General features: G+C 32.1%; 1 protein-coding gene across 1 annotated transcript in view; it reads left to right on the top strand.

Moving 5' to 3' along the window:
* DNAJC1 (DnaJ heat shock protein family (Hsp40) member C1) overlaps positions 1–27,574 on the top strand; it is a 249,587-nt gene that overhangs the window by 61,135 nt on the left and 160,878 nt on the right. The gene's annotated exons all lie outside the window — the stretch shown is intronic.

Raw genomic sequence — 27,574 nt, 5'->3', positions numbered from 1 at the left:
ATAAAATATACAATTCCACATCAAATATAAAATGTCACTGAATTTTTTATAGTATTATATTTTCAGTATACTTTTATATGAATGAATACTTTATTCCAGAAAATGAGCCTCTTATTTAGAAGCTTAGAAATGCTTCCTTGTAAACATTGTTTTTTTCTGAGCATTTTCCCTTGGTCTTTTATTTTTATATTAAGTGTAGATGAGTACTGTCACTTTTCTGAGGGCATTGTGACCTTATTGACATTAATTTTCATGTTAAGACAAAATTAAAGTTAGGTGTATCTATATTACTTTAGTTTTTATGAAGACAATTAACAATTTTATGGAGGTAATATTAATCATAGTAAGAGTAAATAATAAAATATTCATTTATTTAGCAAAATTTTATTTCTATTGATTTTATCAAATAATTACCTTAAGCTTCTTTTTCCCTTAAGTTCATATACCCTGACTTAAAGTCTGCAAACAAAGAATAAGATTTTTAAAAACTTTTTTTCCTTTTTAGTGCTGCTTCTTTTCCATACCAACTGGATATAAGAAACAAAGACTAATTTAACTTTTGTCATTAGTAAAGGCTATTAATTAACTGAATCATGAAGCTTATTCTTCATCAACAGTATGTGTGTGTATGATGCTAAAACATTCAGTGACAACTGATAGAGAATTTTATTTTCAATAGAGATCTATTGATCTGATCAGACTCTAATTTGCATTTTGTTAATATTCTGTAGAATGTTATTATTAAGAAAGAACAAAATACTCTAATAGAAATATAAGCTTAACCTTATCATTGTATTTCCTATGAAAGTACAGTCTTTTTACATATAAGCATTAAATTGTTTTATAATTGTGTGCTTCATGAAATAGATTTAATTCATGATTTAGGACTAACTTTCTTTGCTTGTACATCTAAGGAAGAACTCATGAGTTATTTGTTATATTCTAGAACAGAGAAAGCATTCAATTCCAGATATAATGTGTAAACTATTTTAGCAGAAAATTGAAATATCCACTATATGTTGTCAATATTTACATTTGATTCCTTCCCCTGAAATTAATGATGGGTTTGTATATACATTCTTTTTTTGTTGTTTATTTGTTTTTGATATTGAAATTGTTAAGAATGAAGTTTTGTGAAATACATTTTTTAATTGAGTGTAGCGTTAATTTTAAGATAAAAATTATTTGCAACATGTGCCTAACTCTTATTTTACCTCAGCAATATGATTAGAGCAATTTTTGAATTTTAAAAAAGAAAAATTTAGATTAGGAACAATTATAAACATTTTATGGTTTAAAGTAAGATGTCATGCATGCATAGCAAAATCAGATACATTTTATAGTTAAACTTTTTGTGGAACTGAATGAAGGAAATGCTTTTAAATTTATTAATTAATGAATTCTACTTGAAAAATATTGCGAATAATGGGTAGGATATTATGTTATGGAAAATAATTATACAATAAATATAAATTTTTATGTTAAAATTTTATTTGCTGTATTAAAATTCCTTGATGTAATATGATTACATATTTATTGTTAAGGACATTTGTCAGATTTTTAAATAACTATACAATGTATTATAGAACACAGTAATTGCCATTTTTGTGGTATGAGATAAGAAATTAAGAACTTTGTAAAAATAAAATTGAATGAAATAAATTGCCTTTTAATACAGAAAATCATTCATTTCTATGAAAGACAACAAAGCTATAATTATAGTATGATATAGAGAGTCTACAAAAGTCTTGGTGTGACTTTAAATTATTAAGAGTTATAAACTGCCCTAAGACTTTAGCAAAACCCTGTACTATACATATTGACTAATAAGCTTGACGCTGAGGTTTTTTTTGATAAGCATAGAAAAAGTTAGGATATCCTCTAAATTAATAAATAAATAAATACATAATGAATGAATAGAACCTCTCACTTAATGTGAATCTACTGATCAAGTTCCTTATTGAAGAAAATATTTATTTTTTAAAGATTTGCCCTTGGAATTTCAAGTGACTACAATTATCAAAGAAAATTCGTGGTTACAGGATTAAGGGTACTTATAGATAGATCTCAGTTTCTGACTTTTTTTTTTTTTAACATGAATGTCTTCCAGGCTTTTTGTGGCATACAGATTATTAAAATTATTATGATAATATTTTGAGATGAAGGGTTGTTTTCTTCATTAGTAACAGGTTCATCTTTTTTTTTTTTTAATTTTGGTATGCATTGAGAAACAGGATTAACTAGAAAATAAAAAATATTTTTAAAAATTGCATCATCTGAATACATGTTCCTCCTAAAATATAACCATGTAACCACAAAATATTCTACTATAAAATGGAAAAATAGTCTTAAATTAGCTAAATAAATGTTAATTTAATTGCAATGAGATTAGTCATTGTTGTTTTCTATCAAGAATTTTGATACCTTTGATCTTTTTCTAACATCATAATTTAAAAAATGAGAGGCATCAAGTGTTAGTGCCAATTGCTGCTTTTAAACCAACTAGGACACTTTAAGGTCAAGTATAATTTCTACTCAGAACTCTTAAAACCCACAAATTTTGTGCAATTCAAGAAAACTAGGAACTAAATATTATGAAATGTAACTAAATGTTACAAAAATTATACTAGAAAAGAAATGAATTGAAAGCTTTGAGTATAAATAATATTTAATTGACATGATATTATTGTGATACATCCATCCTATCTCAGATCAATATTATATATACAGATCACAGTATATGAAATTTTGAATTTTAGTTCAGTGACTTTAAAGTGTGCTTTAGAAACATAAATCAGAGTCCAGCTAAGAGCCCAGTGCATAAGAGCAGAACCACTTTAAATTCTTCCTCTCATTTTGTAGCCTATTCCTTTCTCCCTTCCCACTGGAGATGGTCTTTATCTAAATATGCTTTTATGCAGTAGAACAGCTCAAAGAAAGTTTATTTCAGTGAGAGATCAGACCTCACCCAGTGAACTGTAGACACAGATCTAGCCATTTACATTTTTCACATTAGCTTAAATAAATAGATTATGTCTTTTCTAAATATTACTTAAATAATTAGCTTTCAGGAAGGTTTGTGGATTAACCCTAACCAGTTGTTGGCATTTTACAATTCAGTTAATTAATATTTCCCTTCCATGTTATAATTTATTATAGTCTATATTTCTGTTCTCTAGTTTGTGATTTTAAAATAATTTAAAGAGCAGTTTCCTATGTTTTTACAATATTTTATAAAAGATTTTATAAGGAGGAAATATGTAAAAAATTTTTAGTCAATTGTAGTTTTAAGATCACTAATTTTAAGAAATAGTTTTTAGGTTCTTTGGCCTAAAATATACTGAATAAAGAGTCTATGTGTTTTAATTTCAATATCACTTAGTGCTGCTGTAATTACTAATGAACATACAAAGAAAGAAGTATATGTAAAGTAATAGAATATAGCTTATATTTTTAAATTTTTATTTATTATTTAATATGTAACCAACATTAGGGTGGACCAGTTTGACTCATATTTAGTTTAGACTAGGGACTTTTATACTCAAAGTTAATGCTTTGTTTACAGTGTCTAAAGGACAACCTCTTTCTAGTTCAGCCATTCTAGTTTGTTTCCTTAGGTGCATTCGTTGGTTGTTTGCAAAAGCAAAAATGTATATCTATTGAGAACACTTTTGAGCTGAATTTTAGACTTGTTTTCATTCACAGGCTTTAATGTACACTTTATAATACCCATTAGAAATACTTTCCCCTTATGAATGGCTAAAGTAGTTGATTTATCATTTAAATAGAAAAGAAATAAAGTGGCATTAATTTAACTGTTTTTCTTTTAAACAAATGCATATATTAAAGTAAATACATTGGATATCAATTTGAACCTTTCTTTGCTTTCTTTTGTGCAAGTTCTCAAGAGATACTTTAATGAAACTTTATGATAAAGCTTGTCTTCATTTTTTCAGGATTTAAGATGTCCTTTATTAAGCTGCCATTTATATAGAGTATTTCATGTTAATTTGAAGAAAATTCCATGCAAATAATTTCTGTACAAGTGTGAGTTGTTAATATTATTATGTAGTATCCCTTAACATAACTTTAATTGAGAAGAAAAAATATCTTTTCAACAAATATCTTCAATAAGGATTGTGTAGCTAGTTTAAGTTTTAAAATCACTCAGTCATTTGTGGATTTATAATTTCATGAATGTTGGATACTTCCAGTAGTACAACTACAACCCATCTATCTATACCTTCTCATCACAAGTAATTTTTGCCCATGCCCTACAATAAATTCTTTGTAATTGTTCTATCTCATATGGTAAGGGCTTTCTCTTGGAAATTTTAATATTACATGATATGATAGACCTCATGGGCTGTCTGCCAAGTTTATTCTATGCTCTTGACACATAACTAGTCTACCTCCTTTTCTAAATTTATATCTCTGGGACAATATCTTTTCTGAGCCTTTTCTGTAAATTCATTCATTGGTAATAGATTGCACTCAAGCCTTCCATTGCTGCTTATCACCCATGACATTTAACTTTTCAGAGATTGGCTATTACATGACTTGTAGCCGTAAACCTGGAAGAATATTGATGTTGAAATAGGAGTTTTTGTTTTAATGGGCTCATTAAAGGTGCTGAATAGCTTCCCAAGAATTAGTCCAGCCCAGTCTCATCCTCTTCACCTCTCCAAGGTGAACCAGTGAACACTGAGAGCCACTCATACTCCAGCCTTAGTGCTTAAGACACACAAGCACTCACAGATCAGTTCTAGTAGTTGTTCATTAAACTATTTATCTTCAACTAGTCAATAGATATTTTTCATCTTGGTTTTTCTTAAGTGCATAGTTAGGCTAAATGCTTTTGGGACTTTAGGGATCTCATTTAGGTCACTCTTCAATGTTCTTTGAACCCAGTTCAATCTGCAAAAAGGGACATGTGGAGGATCCCACTATTTCAAGAGAATCCCTCTTCATTTTGGTTCCTGTTCTAGATAGCCTTCATGATGGTGACAAACACCTTTGCTGAGCAGATGTCTCCTTATTTTGTGTCTTGGTTGATATTAAGAGACAGTCATCAATACCAGGGTTTTTGTGCTTAAGGGAATATTAGAGCTTCTCTGTCCAAGCAGATATATCCTCTATGCCTAGGTTCCCCCAAAGTGAAACATTCTATCATAGAAGATAACAGAAAACTGTACTTTTTAGCCTTAGTACTCCTAATAAACCTTTCCTCTAGGCTACTATAATGGCCCTTCAATTAATCTCTAAGTATCCAGTCTTTCTTCTCTACATTTTATCTGTCACATAGCTACTAAAGTGATACACCTAAAGTACAATCAGTTAATCAGTAAACATTTATTAAGTGCCTGCTAGGGACCATGATAAGTAGGGAAACTATTGATTGAAGAGAAATCTTTGCATGAAATATTTCTTGATCCATCTTTCATCTTGACATCTGTGTTGCTTTTTCTTCTCACCTTTCCTTCTTGGAACCTCTCATTTCCTTTAGGACCCAGCTCTAGGCTCACCTCCTGCAATATTTTCCTGATTCCCTACTTGTTACTGGCCTCGCTCATAATCATCTTGTATTTCTTCTATATATGTGCTGCATTCACTTACCTGTGTACATATTTGTTTCTTCTTAGAGAAATCTAAGCTCTTAAAGGGCAGAGGCTATTTTATTTTTTGTCTTTGAAACCCTAATGTCTATCAACATAGTAGATACTTATTACCTGTTTCTTCAATGAAATGAAATTAATCTTAATTGAATCAGATAGCCAACCATTACATGAAATTGAAAAGATTTTGTAGGAATAAAATCAATGCAGTCTGGATAAGAAGGGAAACTATTGATTGGAGAGAAGTCTTTGCATCAAATATTTCTCATGAGGGTCTGATACCCAAGTAATATAAGGAATTAAAACAAATATAGAAGACCAAAAACCATTTCCCAAAGGGTAAGTAGTCTAGGGATATGAACAAAGGGAAGTACTGCAATCTTATTAGTAACCATATGAAAAATTATTCTAAATCAGTAATAATAAGAGAATTACTAATGAAAAGAACTCTGAAATTTTAACTTGTAATACCTAATTCCTCCCTATAGTGCAAGGTAGGCTAGTTTTTCCATAAAAGGAATTAAGACTTCTTTGAGACTTGACTTATTAAAGCCTCAGACAGTTGAAGTTACTTTCTCATTGCTTGAGTATCAAATAGCCACAAAGATCTGCAAGAGCACACTGATGCTTGGGCAGTGAAATATGTCTCATACCCATACTTCTCATACTTAGAAACAATAAAGGTAATATAATTACATTATAAGAAATAATGAACATGAACAATTCTTCTACATGGGTGATATAGGTATAGATATAGATATGTGTTGTTCAGTCATTCGCTACTATCAAACTCTTCATGATCCTATTTGGGGTTTTCTTGGCAAAGATACTGAGAGTAGTTTGTTGTTTGTTTCTTCAGTTCATTTTACAGATGAGGAAACTGAGACAAACAGGATGAAGTGACTTATTCAAGGTCACACAGCTAGTAAGTGTTTGAGACTGGATTTGTACTCATATCTTCCTACTCTAGACCTAGCACTCTGTCCAGTGAACCACTCCAAGTAGTAGATATAAGTATAGATAAATTGATACAGAGTGAAGTAAGACCCGAAAAATAGCAAACACAGTGAAAATAGAATAGAATCAGAACAAATAAAAAGAACAAAAAATGAAATTCAATTCTAAGTAAATGTAAAGAATTAAGAAAATGTAGCTCACTTGTTTCTTTTTTTAATAGTATTTTATTTTTTAAATACATGAAAAAGTAGTTTTCAACATTAGCATTTACAAAACCTTGTATTCCAAGTTTTTTCTCTCTTCCTCCTTCTCTCCCCCTCCCCAAGATAGCAAGAACTCCAATATAGGTTAACCTTGTGTAGTTCTTCTAAACATATTTCCATATTTATCATACTGTGCAAGAAAAATCTCATCAAAAGAAAAAAAGCACAAGAAAGAAAAAACAAGCAAACAAATAGCAACAACAACAAAATACTATATTTTGATCCACATTCAATCTCTATAGTTCAACCTCACTTATTTCTTAACAGAGGTGGTGGGTTATGGATGGGGAATGTTGCATTTGCTGTCAGATAGTTTATGGGCTGTTTGATTTTGGTAATCTACTTTTTTCTTCTTGTAAAAAAAATTTCTAAATTACAAGGAGTTGCTTGCTGTTTAGGGAATGGGAGAAGTGGAGTTATATTAAAAAATGCACTGACGCATTATTTCTGTTTTTGCATCTGGAACATTGTAGGTAGATTCAGCCAATCATTACCTGTGGCCTTTGTTTTCCCCCTAAAATTTTCCTGAGATCCCTGGATCCAGTATGCCTGTTCCTGCTCCTGAGTAGTTCCTATCGCTCCCTCTGAAACTTCCTGGGAAACCTTGGGATTAGCCTTCTCGCATGTGCCTTTTGCCTTCATCCCTGCATCAAACCCATTCACTCATGGCTTCCTTGCTTCTGAGTCAGTCTTGGATCCAGACCTTGGGTCTCTAACTTTTGTCTTCATTTTTTTAGGTAAGACCCATCTCACATTACCAGCTTCTTCTTTTCTATACTCCTCTGAGCTGTTTACCTTCCTCATGTGGATTATGATCTTGCATTCCAAATATGAAAGTTTACCATGTCATTAATGGAGAAAATACTTTTGTTATCATATTGCATATGAAACACTGGTGGACTAATGACATTAAGAAAAACATGAAATGGTATTGTAGAACAGGCATTGTAGTTGTATAGTATTTGAGAAAATACACTTATGTAACCTTTTTAAATATATTTAATTCAAAATTTTCTTGAATCATGCAATATCTCTAATGTATTTTCCCCAATGTTTTTAATACTCCATACTACTTGTGCCATTTATCATATTACCATTTTGTGAGTGTGCATATTTTACATAATTTAAAATTTTTATGATAAAATTAATCTCTTATTTTACAAGCTACTTCAAAGCAGGAACAATTTCTTAGACATCTTTGTATCCACATTATCTTGTATAGTGCAGGTTCTTAATAGTTTACAAAATACTTACTCTGTGTTAGATACTATGGAAAGCTCTGGGAATACAACGAAAGGCCAAGAAATATAAATAAATAAATAAATCCTCAAAAAACTTACATTCTAAGTAATGTGGTACATCTAAGATATACAGAGTACATAGAAAATAATCACAGAAGAAGGTACTGGGAAGGGACTGAAAAAGGCCTTCTGAAGAAGGTGGGATTTGAGCTTTTTTTTTTTTTTTTTTTTTTTTTGATTTTTAAACATTTTTATTTAAAGTTTTCATTTCCAAATTCTATTCCCCCCACTCCTTCCCTTTCCTTGCCCCTCCCAGAGAGAGTTTGCAATCAGATATAGGTTATTTATGTGTAATTATATAAAACATTTCCATATTATTCATTTTTTACAAGACAATTTGGATAAAAGCAAAAAAAGGAAGAAAGTGAAAAATAGCATGCTTCGGTCTGTATTCAGTCAATAACAGTTCTTTCTCTGGAGGCAGAAAATGTGCTTCATCATTGGTCCTTTGGGATTGTCTTGGATCATTGTATTTTTGAAAATAGCTAAGTCGTTCCGAATTCTTCATTGAACAACAATGCTATTACTGTAGTGTAAAACATTCTCCCGGTTCTGTTCACTTCACTATGCATTAGTTCAGATAAGTCTTTCCAGGTTTATCTGAAATCATCTGGCTTGCCATTTCTTATAGTACAGTAATATTCCATTACAGTCATTGAACTGAGTCTTAAAGGAAACCAGGGAGGTGAGTGGGCAGGACATTCCAGGAATAGGGACTAGCTCAAGCAAAACAAAAAATAAATGGGAGATGGAGTGCCATATGCGAGGGGCAGCCAGTAAGTAGCCAATGTAGTTGTCACTTAGATTGTCTGCAGAGAAGAAAAGCTTACCAGAAGATTGCAGAGATGAGCAGACTGGCAGGTTCTCTAATGGTGGGTTCAAATGACAAAGCAGAGAGTTCCAAAAGAGAGGAGGGGAGGTAGAGGGATCTGGTTAGGTAGTCTTCTCAAGGTGGCTGGATATGGGCTAAAAGATGTAGGAAAAGAGCTGGGGAAGTGGGGGCAGCACCAAGTGAAGGCTCATTTGAAACTGAAAGTGACCCTGGCAGTAGATAGGGAGATATTTAAGATGAGAGACAGAGAGAAAAAAAGGTAGTGGTGCATTTTGCTGACAGAGGCAGGAAAAGGGGAACAAGGGTGCATGTAGAGGAGTCAGCCTTGGCAAGGAAAAGATCCACTGTTTTTATCAGAGTCCAAGTGCTGGAGGATATACTAGGAAAAGGTGTCTGAATTATGCAAGATCAGAAGCTCTCAGTCAGGTATTTCTGTGAAATACGAGATGAGGTCTCAGTTGAGAGCTTGGGGACCTAGGTACAGTGAGAGACTTGAGGACAGATGAAAATGCTCAGAACCATTCCAGACCAAGGAGGATGGCTACTTGTTGAGGGAAAAAAAGAATGTTTGTCTGACTGTATTGAGTTCCCAGTTGCAATTAAATAACATAAATTTGGAATGGATCCAGTCAGCAAGGTTTTATGATTTCCTCTACTTCTGTTCAGCAGCATGTAATTAATAGTTGTTGGGTATAAAAATAGATGTTTTGAGCCAAGAAGTTGCATCTGGACAAATAGGTTCAGCTTCTGAGTACTAGGGCTTATATAACATCTCTTTCTGTTAGGTCTAGAGCCAGCCCCTGGAATTAGGCTTCAAGTCAGGTAACAGGATCATTGTCACCTAACAGTATCTCTGATCACATTTTGATTCTATGATGCTGTGTTCTTTGTGTTTTATACTTTGGGACAAGTGAAACTTTATTTTACTCAGCTGATATGTTAAATTAGGAAAATAATACATATCTCACAGGGGCATGAGGATAAAATTAAGTGTGAAATGCTTTGAAAAATTTAAGAAACTTATGCAAATGTAAGGTGGTTCTGTGTTATTAAAATAGCATATTATTATGTATCCCATATCTACCAAATATGTTTTTTTTTCTTCTAGTGATTTTTCCTTGATTCGTTTTTATATTCTGTGTCCTAGACCACAACCTACCTCCTTAGGTTTGACATCATAGTATTACTTTAGAAAGTGTTGAGAGACTGATGAGCAGAGTTGTTTCAAAAAAGATTTGTTTATACAACTTTTTATACAGTTTTCTCAGGACAAAGGGATTGATTAAATTTTTGATTCTTGACTTTAGTTTCTACGTCTTAAAAGTACCTTTGTTCAAATTATAAAGTATAACAAAGTCTTCTAATTGGCCAGAATAACTTGATTTAATATGAATGGAAACATGAAAATTCTGAGTTGATGATAGCAATATATTAAATTAGTATAAATTTTAAAAAATCTTTTCCAAGTTTAAATATGATAAAGTATTGTGTCCTATATTATTTATCTTTTTTGCATTTATTATGTGTCAGGTCCTCATCAAGTACTTACCATTTTAAATGTATGTATGTGTGTGTGTTTATGTGTATAGGCCTACATAAAATTCTACATTTTATGTCTCTCACATTTCTGACAAACGGTGAAGAATGAGCATCTTCTTCAATTCTCTGATAACCTGATTAGTCATTGCGTCGTTCAGAATACTGAAAGCTTTCAAAGTGCTTTTCCTTTATTGGATAAATTGTTCTAGTTCTATATACCTTATTTATTTAACAATTCACAGAGGTTTTCTCAGTTTCTTCTGAAACCAACTATTTCCTCATTTTTGCATCATATTAATGTTCCATTAAGTTAATATCCATAATTTAGCCATTTCTCTGGTGGACAACCCCATAGTTACCAATTTGGGGCTTTTTTTTAAAAAACTGCTATAAATTATATATGTATATGTACAATTTATACATATGTACAGATCCTTTTCCCCATCCTTTGATCTTTTGGGGGTTAGGCCTAGTAGTGTGCAAAGGGTATGCACATTTTTGTGACCTTGGGGACATAGTTCCAAATTGCTTTCTAGCATAACACAATCAATTCACAACTCTACCAACAATACAGTAGTGTACCTGTTTTCTCACAGTTCCTCTGCTGTTCTCATATTCTCCTTTTTTCTCATATTTGCCAATGTGATGCATATGAGATAAAATCAGAGTTGCTTTAAACTACTCTTTTTTGGTTATTAGTAATGAAGTTTTTGTTTTTCCTATATGGCTATAAGCTTGAATTTATTCCATTGAGAAAAGCCTTGATCTTATTTTTGACTGGTTTATCTATTGGTGTATCAACCTTTGTCTTACACATTCAATTTAGTTTCTTCTAAATCTTAGAAATGAAACTTTTATCAAAGAAATTTGTTACAGAGATTTTTCTCATTTTACTTTTTTCTCTCCTAAAATTACTACATTAATTCTGTAAATAATGACATTTTAATTTTATAGTTGTCCATATTATTGTCCTTCATTCTCTATCTCTTTAGTCATAAGCTCTTTTCCATCCCTAGCTCTGAAAGATAATTTCCATTGTACTCTTCTAATTTGCTGTGATAATTTTTAAGTACTATATTCATTTAGAGTTTGTCATGATGTGCTTTATTTCTGCTTTCTAGTTTTCCCAGTGAATTTTGTCTAATAGTGAGTTCCCATTCCAGTAACTCTTTTTTTAGCCAGGACCAAAACATTTGAATGATTATTATTTCGTAGTTTAATTTGAAATGTAGGTTCTCTTTCTTCTTGTTTTTTCCCCCCATAATGTCTCTGAGATCTTGGCCTTTTTGTTCCTGTATATATCATTATTATTTTTTCTAGCTATATTAAGTAATTGTTTTGTAGGTTGATTGACATAGGGCTGAATAAATAAGTTGATTTAGATGGTGCTGTCATTTTTATTACATTAGCTTGGCCTATTCATGAGCAACTATTTCTGTCATTATTTTTTTTTCTTTTTCAGAATATTTTGCAGTGCATTTAAGACCTAGATGTGTCTTAGGATATAGACTCCCAGATAGTTTATACATTCTGTAGTTATTTCCAACCAGAATTTCTCTTTCTAGTTCTTCCTCCTGTGTTTTGTTTGTATTATATAAATATCTTGCAACTTTATGGAAATTATTGTTTCAATTAATTTTAATTAGCTATCTAGGGCTCTCATATCATCTCCTTTATAGTGGTGGTTCTTAAACTTTATGTGATTCTTGACTGAAGTTCTTTGGTATTTGAATTCAACTGGTTGCTTGTATTTTTTTTTCTTTGATCTGGAAGATCTGGATCTTGGCAATGGAACTTTTTTTTTTTTTTTAATCAACATATTTATTTATTTAATATTTCCCCTCAGTTACATTTAAAACAATTTTTTACATTTGTTTTTAAATCTTTTAGTTCCACTATGCTCAAAAAGTTATCAAACTGTGCATACCCTTTGATCCAGCAGTGTTTCTACTGGACTTTATATACTAAAGAAGGGAAAGGGACCTATATGTGCCAAAATGTTTGTGGTATCTCTGTTTGCTAGCTGGCTAGAAGCTGAAAAATGAATGGATGCCCATCAGTTGGAGAATGGTTGAGTAAATTGTGGCATATGAATGTTATGGAATATTATTGTTCTGTAAGAAATGACCAGCAGGATGAATACAGAGAGGACTGGCGAGACTTACATGAACTGATGCTAAGTGAAATGAGCAGAACCAGGAGATCATTATATACCTCAACAACGATACTGTTTGAGGATATATTCTGATGGAAGTGGATCTCTTTGATAAAGAGAGCTAATTCAGTTTCAATAGATCAATGATGGACAGAAGCAGCTACACCCAAAGAAAGAACACTGGGAAATGAATATAAACTGCTTTCATTTTTGTTTTTCTTCCTGGGTTATTTATACCTTCTGAATCCAATTCTCCCTGTGCAACAAGAGAACTGTTCAGTTCTGCACGCTCCATATATTGTATCGAGGATATACTGTAATCTATTTAACATGTAAAGGATTGCTTGCCATCTTGGGGAGAGGGTGGAAGGAGGAAGGGGAAAAATCAGAACAGAAGTGAGTGCAAGGGATAATGTAAAAAATTACCCTGGCATGGGTTCTGTCAATAAAAAGTTATTTAAAAAAAAAAAAAAAAAAAAACTTTGAGTTCCAGATTCTTTCCCTTATCCCCATCCTCAGCCCCTATTAAGAAACCACATGTGAAGTTATGTAAAACATGTCCATAAAAGTCATGTTATAAAAGATTACATAGATCTTCTATCCTCCCCAAAAAACCCTCAAGATCAATAAAGTTAAAAGAGAGAGAAAAGGAAGGAGGAAGGGAAGAAGGGGAAAAGGGGGAGGAGAGAGAAAAAGAGACAATAAGGATGCTGTAATTTGTATTCAGACACAATCAATTTCTTTTCTGAGTATGAATAGGATTTTTCATCATAAGTCCTTCAGAATAGCCTTGGTTCATTGGATTGTTGAGAACAGCAAAGTCATGTACAGGTAATCATCCCAGAATGTTGTTATTATTTTGTATACAATACATTGCACTTCGTTTCAGTTCATGGAGGCCTTTCTAGGTTTTTTTTTTTTTCTGAGAGCATCCTGCTCATCATTTCCCACTGAATAATAACATTCTATCGTAATTACACACCATAATTTGTTTAGCTGTTCCCTGATTGATGGGCATCCCCCCAATTTCTAAATTTTTGCCTTGAGAAGAGAGCTGCTATTAATATTTTTGTACATGTAAATAATTTTCCTTTTTTATAGATCTCTTTTGGAATTCATGCCTAGTAGGAGTAATGTTAGGGCCAAGGATATGCATGAATTTATATCCCTTTTGATCATATCTTTTGATCATTTATTGGGACATGACTTTTATTTTTTTATAAATTTTACTCAGTTTCCTCTGTGTTTGAGAAGTAGGATCTTATCAGAGAAATTTGCTTCAAAATTCTTTTTTACAATTATCATTTCTAACTGTCCTCTCCCATTTATTCTATTCTCTCTCTCCTTTCTTCCTGTTCATCCTCAAAAGTATTTTGTAACTGACCATTTGTTCACTCTTTTATAACCTGGTAAGATAGATTTCTATAGTCATATTGAGTGGGTATGTTATTTCTTCTTTGAGTCAATTTTGTTGAGAATAAGAATGTCAGTCACTCTCTTCTCCCCATCCTCCCCTCTACTGTAAAAGTTTTTTCTTGCCTCTTTTTATGGCAGATAATTGATATTATTCCACTCCTTTTTCCCTTTCTCCCAATACATTCTTCTCTCACCCCTTAATTTAATTTTTTTAGATATTATCCCTTCAAATCAATTCATACCTGTGTTCTCTGTCTATATATACACCTTCTAGCTGCCACAAAAAAAAAAAAAAATGAGAAAGTTATAATGAATTACAAGTGTCATCTTCCCATGAAAGAATGTAAACTGGTAAACCAGATAAAGTCCCTTTTGATATTACTCTTCTAATTACCTCCTTATGCTTCCCTTGAATGCTGTATTTGAAAATCAGATTTTCCATTTAGCTCTGGTCTTTTCATCACAAATGCTTGAAAATCCTCTATTTCATTGAATTTCTGCCTTTTCCCCTAAAGGATTATGCTCAGTTTTGCAGGGTAGGTGATTTTTGGTTGTAATCCTAGCTCTATTGTTCTCCAGAATATCATATTCCAAGCCCTCCTGTCTTTTAAAGTGGAAGCTGCTAAATTGTGTGTTACCCTTACTAAAAACTTGAATTGTTATCCTGACAACTTGAATTGTTCCTTTCTGGATGCTTGCAATATTTCTCCTTGACCTAGGAGTTCCAGAATTTAGCTATAATATTCCAGGGAGTTTTTATTTTGGTATCTCTTTCAGGGTATGATTTGTAGATTCTTTATTTTACCCTCTGGTTCTAAAATATTAGGACCATTTTCCTTGTTTTTGTTTTTTTTTAAGATTGATAAAAGAGGTTTATTATTGGGTAAGCAAAGTTAAAGTATAGACGAAGGTAGAGATAAGGAGGGCACTGGACAAAGGGTCCAGTGGACAGAGGACCATTTTCCTTGTTAATTTCTTAAAAGGTGATGTCCAGGCTCCTTTTTTTGATCATGATTTTCAGGTAGACCCATAATTTTAAAATTATTTCTCCTGGATTTATTTTCCAGGTCAGTTGTTTTTTTTCAATGAGATGTTTCATATTTTTTCTATTTTTTCAATTTTTTAGTTTTGCTTTATTGTATCTTGATTTCTCATGAAGTCATTAGTTTGTATTTGCTTAATTCTAATTTTTAAGGAATTATTTTACTCAGTGAGCTTTTGTGCCTCCTTTCCTAATTGCCCATTTTGCTTTTTAAGGCATTCTTCTCCTTTTGCACCATTCTCAATTCCTTTCCTAATTTTTCCCTTATCTCTCTTACTTCATTTTCAAAATCCCGTTTGAGCTCTTCTGTACCCTAAGATCAATTCTTTTTTTTTCCTGAAGGCTTTGGATATAATAGCTTCACAGTGCTCTTTTATAAACTAATTGGTAGTGTTGTAATTGGTAGATTCTTTTTTGAGGAAGGGACTGAGATTTCCATAACCCACTTAGATTGGAAGTACAGTTGCTACTCAAGGGCCCAATCTCAATGTTTATCAACTCCCATTAGAAATATGACCATTGGTGGTTTCTCCCTTGATTTCCAGGCCACAGATCAGCATGTTCTTAGAATTTAGTATGTCTAATTTAGAATTCAGTTTTAGGAATTCATATTCAAACTCTTCTCTCCTCAAAACTTCCTTTTATTATCAATGGCACCAGTGTCTACTCAATCACCAATCTCAGAGTCCTCCCCAGATCTTCATTTTCTCTCACTCCTGCCCCCATAACCAATCAATTGTTGCCCAGGCCTATTGATTTTAATTTCATAGCATCTTTTAATCTTTTATAGATTCTGTATTTTCTCCTCTAATACCCCCACTGCACATAAGGTGCAGGCCCTTATCAACTGCTGCCTAAACTGATACATCAGCCTTCTGGTTAGTGCCCTTGTCATAAGTCTTCCTCCACTCTGATCTATCTTCCACTCAGCTATCAAAACAGCTTCCTCAAAATTCCATCCATCTTTGTTTCTGCTATTTTACACACACACAGACACACACACACATACACACACACACACACACACACACACACACACCTCCACTAGCTTCCTATCACCTTCAGCATCAACTATAAAGTCCTCTATTTGGTCAGCAAAGCACGTTTAATCTTAAACACCTTCCCATCTTTCTACTTTACCACCTCTACCCCACACCCCTGCCACACACATACCTATACATACTTTTAAATTCAGTAATAATGGCCTTTTTGTTGTTTTTTGAACAAGATGCTCTATAGCTTCTGATTTTGGATATGTTTACTGAGTGTACTTATTTAGCACTTACTGTGTACCAGGCACTTTGCTAAATATTAAGGATATTAAAAAAAAAAAAGAGGCAAACGGCAATCCCTGCCCCCAAGGACTTCACAATCTAACAGAGAAAACAAATGCACATAAAACCAGATATATACTGGATAAATAGAAAATAATTAATTGGATGGGGAATAAGAATTAAGAAGGGTTGGAAAACTTTTCTATCATAGATACAGTTTTAGTTGGGACTTAGGGGAGCCAAGGAAGGCCGTAGGCAGAGTTGAAGAAGAAGAGCAATTTATACATAGCAGAATAGCCAGAGAAAATGCTGGGAGCTGAGAAATGGAAGGTCTTGTTTGTGGGACAGCAACAGAGACTGGTATCAAGAGAATCAGGAGAAATTACTTTGATCCTATAATTGTTAATATTAAATTTATCATAAAATAATGAGACACATGCCTGCAAAATATGCTTGCCACTGTCATCATAAGTAATCCAGTGTAAAAATGAGAGATATATGAGAGATAAAACTCTATCCTGAACAAAATAAGTAGCCTAAGTGTTTTCCTTATGGCCAAAAAAGGAGGTAGGGATCCAGTCATGTGGAGGAACAACATATAGACAGCTTAATTAATTATATTAGTTGCCATTTCATAATAAAAGATATAAAAAGAAGGCTCTCAGCATATTGATAATATCCTATGTAAGACGTATGCAAGCCTTGGACAGGAGTTGCTCAGTATGAGGAGTAGAAGGACTATGGTCTGAAGCATTAGTGGGAATATTTTCATTGATGAGGTTATAAATTCATTAAAGTATTGAATTGAACTGTAGCCAACAAATTAGTCATCTCATTCTTAACCAGAATGGATGTTTTCTTTACTTGCCAAAAAATATAGCTAAAAGAGTCTAAAACCATCATTTCATCTACAATATATAGCAGCTAATTATCATTATTTGTGAATTATATCCACTTCTTTTTTTTTTAACACATTAAATGAATTTGAAAATCAAGAGGCCCTTTGGAGCCATCAGCTAGAACCAAGAGAGTTCTTAGAAACTCATTAATTTATTTGTGTCAAGAAACTTCTTCAAGAAGTCTTCTGATTATTTTTAAGCAATTTATAAATAAATTATTGAGTGACAAATAAGGAATTAGAAATTCCTCATGTCCAGTTGTATCACATTATGCTTTTTTATAACATTGCTTATACTAAAAAAAAATCAATTTAAGTAGTTACCCCTTAAATTGAGGTTCCATTTATCTTCCTCCATGTCTTCCATTTTCCATTTTCCTCCTACCTGTTTAGTTTCTAATAAGAGAATTTTGTAGTATTATGATTACTCATAGTGAAAAAGCAGATAGTTGGCATGTATTCTGTAATTATTAATTCTTTCTTAGTTTTTGCTTTAATTCCACCCTCCCTTTACTGGTCAAGAAGATGCTCCCCCTCGTAATTTCATAGACTGCTGTCTGGGTCCATATATCCCCAGAATACCTTGAATCATAGAGAAAACCTATGTGGTTTTTATTTTAAACCTTGTTATTGTTTTTTTTTAACCATATTTTAACCTCTAGTAAAAAAAAAAAAATTTCACCCCCACACTCTCAGCCCTTCATCATTTATTGTGTTCAAATATATGGAAGCAAAGACTGCTGCTAATACCTTACTCTGTCATTCACCATCTTAGAACCACCTTTTAAAAGTGGGAGCATTCAGAAATGGTTATTGGGTTGTTGTTTCTTTTTAAACAAAAGGGGAAAGTTGGGAAACAATCTTTGTACATCTTATACCATCCCAATATTGGGACCTGCCATACTATTACCCTTATCTATACATAGATTTGAACGATTCTAGCATCACATTCCAATTTCTAGCCAGCTATAAAGAATATTTTAAAATAAGTGTATTTTTTTGACATGTAAGGCTTATATGTGGGTTTCCTTTACTACTTCTCTAGTGAGAATGCTTGCCTTACCACATAATCATTCATTTGGAGAGGTAGTTAGCTCCAACTCAAGAAATTGAAAATAATATTGAAAATGAAGTCTTTTCTTTAATTCTTCAAGTTCAGGGAACCAATATTCCAGCTGCTAGAATGCTTGATTCTAATCCATAAAGGTATTAATAATTTTGTAGATGAGCAAATTGAGGCCCCAAGAAGTTAAATGGCTTGGTTATAGTTATACAGCTACTAAGTTTCAGAAATAGGAATTTAACCTGAGTTTAGCACTTATCCAGTATGTTATATTACTTCTCAGAGTGTCTGTGTGTGTGTGTCTGGGGGAGGGGTAAGGGGAGAGGGAAGGAGGGGGATGTGTCTGTGTGTGTGTGTTTGTAAGATATGACTGTAGATTAAAAAACAAAAGGTTCCACAGTCTTGGAGATCACACAGAATCCTCATGCATATATATCATGAATACTTTGTTCATGAAGACTGAAGAGGTACTAGGAATGGTCAACACTAAATAACATAACAAAATGAAATTAAGAATATTTTAATAGAAAGGAAATAACTGGCTACTGATTTGTAAGTTGTTTCTGAATATTTTGTCTACGTAAGATCAGGTTCCAGTTGGATTTTTTTTAACACAAAAGTCAAAATCTAAACTAAATTAGAAGAAAGAATTAAAATGAAATGATATAATATGCAATGAATGAACTAACTAGCAAATGGATGAAGGAATAGACATTAATAGATGATCTCCATTTCTTCTTTTAATATAAATTTTCTTTTTTATTCTTTATTTACTCACCAAAACACAAGTATCTCCACAGAGAGAAAAAAACACAGAGAACTTTATATGAAATTAAGTCTTTTTTCCATATATTTTATATAAGTTATTTATTAGGGGTATAGAAATCTGTCTTACCTTGCAGGAAAAGAGGGGAATGGGATACAAGAAGAGAGAGAGAGCTATTAAGAGAGGGCATATTGGGGAAGGGAGTGGTGGATAGCAAATCACTTATGAGGAGGGACAGGATGACAGGAGAAAGAGATAAATTTGGGGAGGGGGTTTGAAGCAAGTTTCTCTGATGGAATATTATTGTTTTTTGGAAAATGATGAGTAGGATGTTCTCAGGAAAAAAAAAAAGTCCTCTTTTGGAAAGTCCTCTATGAGCAAAGTGAAATATAGTGTATACAAAGTAATAGCAATGTCTAGGATGACCAGACTATTATTAAATGACTATTTTCTCACTAGTAAATGACTATTATTCTCACTAGTATAACCACCCACAACTACTCTGAAGGATTTATGATGAAAAATACTGTCCATATCCAGAGAAGGAACTAATTGAGTCTGAATACAGATCTAAGCATTCTCTATTTCTCTCTGTGTCTCTATCTTTAACTCAATTTTTCTTAAGGATTTTTATTTTCATCAGAGTGAGAGATCAATTTTTTTTAACAACTTGAATTTATGGAAATGTTTTGCATAACTTCACATGTGGTTTCTTAATTGTGGATGGATAAGGGAGAGAACCTAGAACTCAAAAATCTTAAAAACAAATGTAAAATAATTGTTTTGAATGTAATTGTGGGAAAATATTAAATAAATAAATTAAAAACAAAAAACAAATACTCTTATTAAAGTCCAGAGAAATGATCGCTCTCTACTGTGGTATTGAAAATAAATACAGTTAAGATAGATAGATAGATATGTAGATATAGATATAGATATAAAGTATACAATGCATTCCATGTGTTACATTCAAAACTGTCCTACTTATCTGTACTTCTTTATGAATATGCTTCTGTTCTCTTCTGTGCATTAAAAAAAAAAATTTCAGCGGCCTTCCTTTTTGGGGAATTACTATTTTTTCCTCTCCCTCTTCTCTATTTTCCATCTAATTAAAAACAGCATAAAAAAACCGACTTGTAAGAAATAATCATAGTCTAGCAGAACAAATCTGTGTAGTATCCACATCAAATAATGTATACATTATCTCTTTCTCTACCTTGAGTCTTAACATCTCTCTGGCAGAGACTGTTTCATTATGGGTTATCTGGAGACATGGTTGGTCACTGTGTGATCAGAGTTCTTAAATTTTTTAAAGTTATTTTTATTTACGCTGTTATTGTCCTTAAATAAATCATTTCCTGGTAGTTACCTCAATCTGTATCATGTTGTCCAGGATTCTCTGAATAGTGTTTTTTGTTATTACTTATAGAAAAATAATATTCTACCATAATCATATACTACTAAGTCATTCCTCAGTTGATGTGAAAACTCTTAGAATTTAATTTTAAAAAATTAATTCCCCTGTCCTTTATGATCAAAGTTTTTTATTCTTTTAATTTCTTCCTTCCTCAGAGAATTATCCTCCCTTTTAGACATCCCTTCCCCAAATCCTACTTGGTTCCCTGTCTTAAGTATGATGGAGTTATACATTAAATTATGTGTGTTTCTGCATGTTTTTAATTGTCCATTGTTTGATCACATATAAGTAAAGTTTATCTGATGTCTATTCCTTCCCTCCAACTATGTGTTTTTGGACATAGCCACTATGTGGATTTGTTTTGCTTGACTATATTTGTTACAAGGTTTGTTTGTTTTTTTCCTTTTCTTTCTCTCAGTTTTTAATTGAGATGCCAATAGAAATTAGCAATCTTCATGCCAATTAAATAAGGGCAATTTAAGTGTGTGTATTTTTTTAAAATGCACAGAAGAGAACAAAAAGAAGTTCAGAAAGAAACACAAGCAAGGCAGGACAATTTTCAAAATAAAACATGAAAGTTATTTTACATTTTCTTTGAAAAGCAAGTGATATGAAATAGAAATTTATAGTTTCCAATTTTTATGTTATATATTGCTGTGTGTATGGAAATACCTTGTTTGGTGTTTAAATATAGATTTAAAAAAACATGCACACACATGTGCATGTACACATACCACATATATGTTTAACTGAACCATAAAAAGTGATCTATTTGAGTCCCCATCTGTACTATTGTTTGTTCTTTGCATTGAAAAAAAAAAGGTTCTATTGAAGCTTTTTTAGAGATAGACAGGATGGGGCAGAGAGTTGGAGCTATGAAATTATGTAGGAATATAAGCCAATTCTTTTTTCTTTATTACTAGAAGTAGACATGCAGATTGCTTGACCTATAAATTATAATATTCTGAGAGTTGTTGACATTTTGGTTTCCCTCTCAGAACACTTCTGAAAACAAAGGATTTTGCTACTCTTCTCCTAGTATTAACTGTATACAGATTTAGATAGGAAAAGTGAGAAAATCCAAATCTTATATATAATTTTTTTTAAAATTGTATAACTGGATCTTAAGATACAAGGATAGAAAACTCAACCCAGTTAGTGAATGTTAGTGATTGTTCTTTTTATAACTTGCATAGCAAAAATAAAATAGGAAAAGTTAAGAACTAATAAATACATTGTATTTTGAGTCAGAAAATATGGTTTTTAGGCTTTTTAAAATTGTAGTTCAATCATAAAGAGGTTTTTCTTCTGCCAGAGTATTTTTTGTGTGTAAACTTTGGGTCTATGATGTTTTGAATGTTTAGAAATCTATTTTTTTTTCCTTTCTAGAAGCAAAGGGAAAAATGAGTGGGATGTTTTGTCTATAACTTCATTCAAATATACAAAGAGGTGGGATGAACCCATCTCTATCTGCAGATTTCCTTTTATTGGAGGTTGTTTCAGATCTCCTTTTGAAAATAATATTATATCTAACATTATTTCCTGCTAACTATACGCTTTTAATTTATTATCAACTATGAGAATGTATGTTAAGAATTTAGGAGAGGAAAAGGGAAATATTCATTTAATGGTATTATTTTATTTTCATTTTTAGAAAAACAAAATATAAAAATTTATTTCAGTACAAGATTTACCACAACTAATATCCAGGGGATGCACTTACATGTTTGCTTATAGAGAACACTAAAACTTTTTTTTTTAATATTTAACCAAAGTCAATGTGAATTTTATTCTAACTACTATTCTTGCTATCATTATAGGAATTTATATTTTACTTTATAGTCTGTTTATTTTGGTGTTATTAAATACATATTTCTGTGGGCACATTTTTAACCATCAAATTATAATTGAAGTCTATTTTTGTCCATGTGTAGGTTTAATCCTTTAAAGTAGTGACCTTCTTATCTGAATAAGATTATTAAGAATATGAAAAATTCTGTTGCCATAAAGACAGTGGGAATTAATCATCTGAGTTCTAGCACTTAATTAAAATTATTCAAATAGTGGTAGAATAGTAAAATTGTTACTGAGAAGAATGTGTTTGTGTCAAGGAAAAAAGGTGAAATGTCAAAGTGTGTAACAAGTAGTATAAATTTTTTTAAATGAAAAATTATAATAAATAAATAATAATAAAATAATTTATTATTTCTAATTCAAATTTATAGGAAATCTGTTAAATCCCTATGTAAGATATCTAGTAAATTATATCAGCTTCTTCTTGAAACAAATGGTCTGATTTCTATATACTAAGAAAAGCAGTATTTATACCTTTCTTTTTTGCTCTACCATAACCTAATTATCTTTTCATCATATGAGTATTTTTGTGTAGATAAGATGAGATTAATGTCAATTAGATATCATTTATGGGCAAGTGGCAAATCTCATATCATAAAAAATTTCTTGACTTTCTCATTTTTCATGTTTTTCTGCTTAGGTTCAGAAGATTAAACATAAGATAGTAATATATAATGGGATGGAAAAGTTGTATGAATACCTTTAAGTAACAGAGGAGTTTGTGTTTAATTATAGAAGCAATATAGCCACCAAAGTTTATTGATCAGGGAGAATGACAAGATAAAACTTGTGCTGTAGGGAAGTAATTTGGGTATCTTAGAGGAAGGAAGGGCTAAAGAGGGGAAGGCCTTGTGGTGAGGAGAAAAATTAGGTGGCTATTTTAATAGTATTAATAAAAATAATGAGCGCCTGAATTCAGTGACTGAGTGGTGAAAAGAGAAAGGAAATAAGGGATGTTGTAGAGGTAGAATGGATACGTCTTGATAACTGATAGGCAATGTGGACTGAGGAAGAATGAAAGATCTAGGGTGACACTAACATTGTCAACTAGAAGTGTGCAGTATGACTGTTAGACATGAGAAACTTCAGAAGATTCAGTTTAGAAAGCAGGGTAATGAGTTCTGTTTTAGACATGGAGTTTAAAATGCCTGCGAGAGAGTCACTTCAACATGTTCAGTGAGCACTCAGTAATTTATAGCAGTCAAGAAAAAAAGATTTAAGTCTGGGAGTTATCTGTGTAGAAGTGAGAACTAAGCCCTTGAGAGCTGATGAGATCACCAAGAAAAAGCATTTGTTGTTGTTGTCTTCTTGTAAGAGCTTATGTAAAATGTTTTCATTAGCATTCATTTGTGAAATTGACCTGTAATTCTTTCACTGCTTCTTCCTGATTTGGTACTAGGACTACATCATAAAATGAGTTTGGAACCAAGCAGAGAGATAGACGTCTAAGCTAACCGGGCTATATTGGAGATAATAAAAGATCTGAACTTTTATCACCTGGCTGCGTTTTGAGAAGAAAAAGCTCACCACACATCTCTGTTTTATTTTTAGAGTATTTTTGTATCATTTTAATTATATTTTATTATTTATGCATATTCTTATTTCTACAATTAGAAGTATTACACACCAGCCAACAGGTTTTTTTCCAACAGTTTCTTCAACTGTATCTTTTTTTTTCTTATTGATCTTTTTTGTCCTTGCTTTGAAAAAGTCTTCTATCATTATGTTACAATCATTTTTATAGCCTTTTTTTTTTCAAGTAGATGCTATGTTATTCAGTATCTATTTCATATTATATCCCTGTTTATCTCCCTTGACATTAACTGTAATGTTTCACTGGGTAGAGGGATAGTCAGGAAGACTTTCATTCAAACTGTGCTTCTGACATTCTGGTTGACCCTGGTCTAGTCAGTGTCCCGGGCAAGGTTTACAAACTCTAGTAGGACAATTTCCTTCCACTATTAAGTAAGTACATTATACCTCCATTTTTTTTTTAAATTTTAATCTGATTCTCTCTTCTCATTACCTGCATTTTAAAAATTTTAATCTAATTCTCTCTTCTTATTACCCTGCCCAATCCCAAGTTTCTTGAATTTCCCTTTATTATTATAGGTATCTCTTACTTCTCTCCTTCCCTTTTTTTCTTCCTCTTTGCTTGTTCCTTCCCTTTTTTTCAGCTTACATAAAAGTGTGGGACCTAATCTTCTGCCTCTATATTTTACATTTTTATAAATATGCATTTTTAATATCTTATAACATACTTTGTTGACATGTAACCATCTCCCAGTGAGCTTTTCCTTATTAAAAAAAAAAAAAAAAACAGTTCAGCAAAGCTGAATTTAGTCCTTTACCTTTGTTAAAGGAGTGAAGGAGGTTGGGAGATTAAATAGCTAGCAATTATTTGCTTTTTTTTTTTTGAAGCATTTTACATAAGCTTTCTCATTTGATCCTCACAATAATCCTGGAGGTAGGTGCTATTATTATCCCCATTTTACAGATAAGAAAACTGAGGCAAGCAGAGATTATCTTATTCAAGATCACAGAGCTAATAAGCATCTGAGTCAAAATTTGAACTGAGATTTTGCTCACTCTAATGCAACACTTATCAACTATATCAGTTTGCTGCCTCTCTCTCTTCTTGGGTCCAAGCTTCATTCATCATTATAATTTCACAACATTATTTTTATTGTGGTTGTTCTTTATGTTTACATTGTTGTATCTAAAATGCTTTATCTTATCCATCCAAATCTAGCCTGCTATTTGTACAGTACACAAAAATATTTTTTTACGTTTTTAAATGGCTGGGTGGAAATCTAAGAATGTTATTTCATGAAAGTTGTATAAACTCAACATTTCATTTGAAATAAAGTTTCATTGAAATACAGTCATACTGTGGAAGTTGTTATTAAAATGAATGATGCCCATCTAGGAAAGCTTATTTTCCTCAACATTCATTTCAAGATCCCTTCCTAATTATTATCACCTCCATGAGATTGTTTTGTGATAGTAGTAAAGTGTTTTTTTTTTTTTCTTCCAATGTTGTTAACACTCACCACTCATTCTTCCCTATGTGACTACTTTCACATGGGCAGTCCTTAAGGTTAGAACACTCTTGCCCACTTTTCTGCTTGAGTTTTGACTAGGTTTTCACATGCTCCTCTTCCTAACTATCTACTTCTGGATTCTATTCTCGCTGCCTGAGTGGAGTTCTTCTTTGTTATCCCGCTATTTATATTGTTAATTCACTAATGAAGAAATGAGATTTTTCTTTACCAATGAAATATTAATTTATTTCTTCCTTTTCTCCTCATGATTTTTGTCATATCTTTCGATCTTTACTCCCATGATATTCTCTCTTCTGTTTGTCTCTTAGACAACATGCAAGGTTTTGTTTTTTTTTTTTAAATTAAACGACTCTACTACCCAATCTAACCATGACTTATCTATCCCTATTAAGACATATCTTTTCTTAGCCTTTTATTGCTGAGATTAAATATCTCCTGCTTGATCACTTTGCATGTTAAACACTCTACTCATATCTGGTCTTTTGAAATGATGACTCAATTTTTTTCCCTTTTGCTGAACATTCAATTATGTTTTCTTTATAAGATTTTTAAAGTCAATCAAGCATCTTTGCATTTTGAAACATCATGTTTCATATTTCCCTTTGAATCTTCAAAAGAATTATACTCGGACTATTTTGATTGGTTTTCCTTGCAGTATAAAAGGTTTTTGGGGTTTTTTTTAACCAAGCACCTAAAAATTTTGATGTTTGATGTTATAATACTAAAGTTTAACTACAGTGTTTCTTGATGAATTAAGTTTTGGTCTTCTTTCTATTGATTTTGTATGGATTTATCTGATGGCAATTTTTCTTTTTGCTTCCAATGTTTCTGAGTAATTTTCTTATATAATTTCTTGAAATATAATATTTAGATTTTTTACTTAATTTTTTTAGAAGATATGTAATTCTTACACTAAATTTCCAAATTATATTTTATTTTTGTAATTTTGTCATGCTTTCCTACAAACTGCCCTTCTTGTAGTCTTTTTTTTAAGTACCTCTATGTTTTGCAGTCTAATTCTACTTTTTTTTTCAGAGACTCTACTATTTTGAAATGTTTCTCTTCATTTTATTACATATGCCATAGGTTTTGCATATACTTATGGATTTCTTCCTTCAGACATTTTCATCTACATCTTTATTTCTTTTATCTTTCAGTTAGTTACTTCACTTTCTGAATTATTCAATAAACAAACATTTATTCATACCTACTCTATGTCAAGCAGTGTGTCATGGTGACTGTTTCTGGAGTTGCTCCATTGTCATTAGAGGGGCCTAATAGAGTTCATTGTTATATCTTCATCTCCCTTGGGGAATTTTGACTCAAAATCTGTTGCCAAATACTTATTTATTGTGATAGCTATTTCTTTGAATGTTCATTTCTTGTCAATCAGTTTTTATCTGCTGTTACCAATTATTCTGCTAATTTTTCAATGTCATTCCTTTTCTAATGTGTTTTTAATCATCTATTCTTTCCCTTTTGTATGCCCAGTAATGTATATTGTGTTCTCTCCCTGGCTTATTTTTGTCCTTTTGAACTGCTGAATTTGGATGAGTTATGTTTCCCTTATGGGATGAGAATGACCACTGAGACAATTTCTTCTGTGAAACTGAGGAACTGCTTTGTTATTTCACTGTTCTTCACTCTTCCCCATTCTAGTTTTCTGGGCTCCACCTTCATCTGTCAGATTGACCTTTAGTTTGCAGACTGACCCTGAGAGATTGCTTGTGAAGGGAATAGAAAAGATAATTTCTAGAGCTCCTCTGAGGGGCTATTCTGAGATGCCCTTGCAATTAGGTGTTTTCTCCTTTCTCTGATTCCTTCTACTAGTTTTCTTTTTCTTCTTTTATTATCGGATAGCTGCAAAAGAGCGCCATATTTCCTGTCCCTTTTTCTCTACATCCTTTCTCACCCCCCACCCCATAATCTTTCACAGTTTCTGCTTTTCTCCTTTTAAGCTTCAGACTGAGACAACTAGGTATCAAGGTCCCTTGAGACATTGGAGTGAAATTCAAAAGTCTATACCTAAAATGATAGCCATCCTGAAGTGACTGGGCAATGCTAGAGGTATTTTAATGTTAGGAGCAACATGGTGGTAAATTGGTCTTCAGTTGTTT

Source organism: Antechinus flavipes, chromosome 5, assembly GCF_016432865.1.
Source record: "Antechinus flavipes isolate AdamAnt ecotype Samford, QLD, Australia chromosome 5, AdamAnt_v2, whole genome shotgun sequence".
NCBI lineage: Eukaryota > Metazoa > Chordata > Mammalia > Dasyuromorphia > Dasyuridae > Antechinus > Antechinus flavipes.
This window is presented reverse-complemented; position numbering and strand designations above follow the sequence as displayed.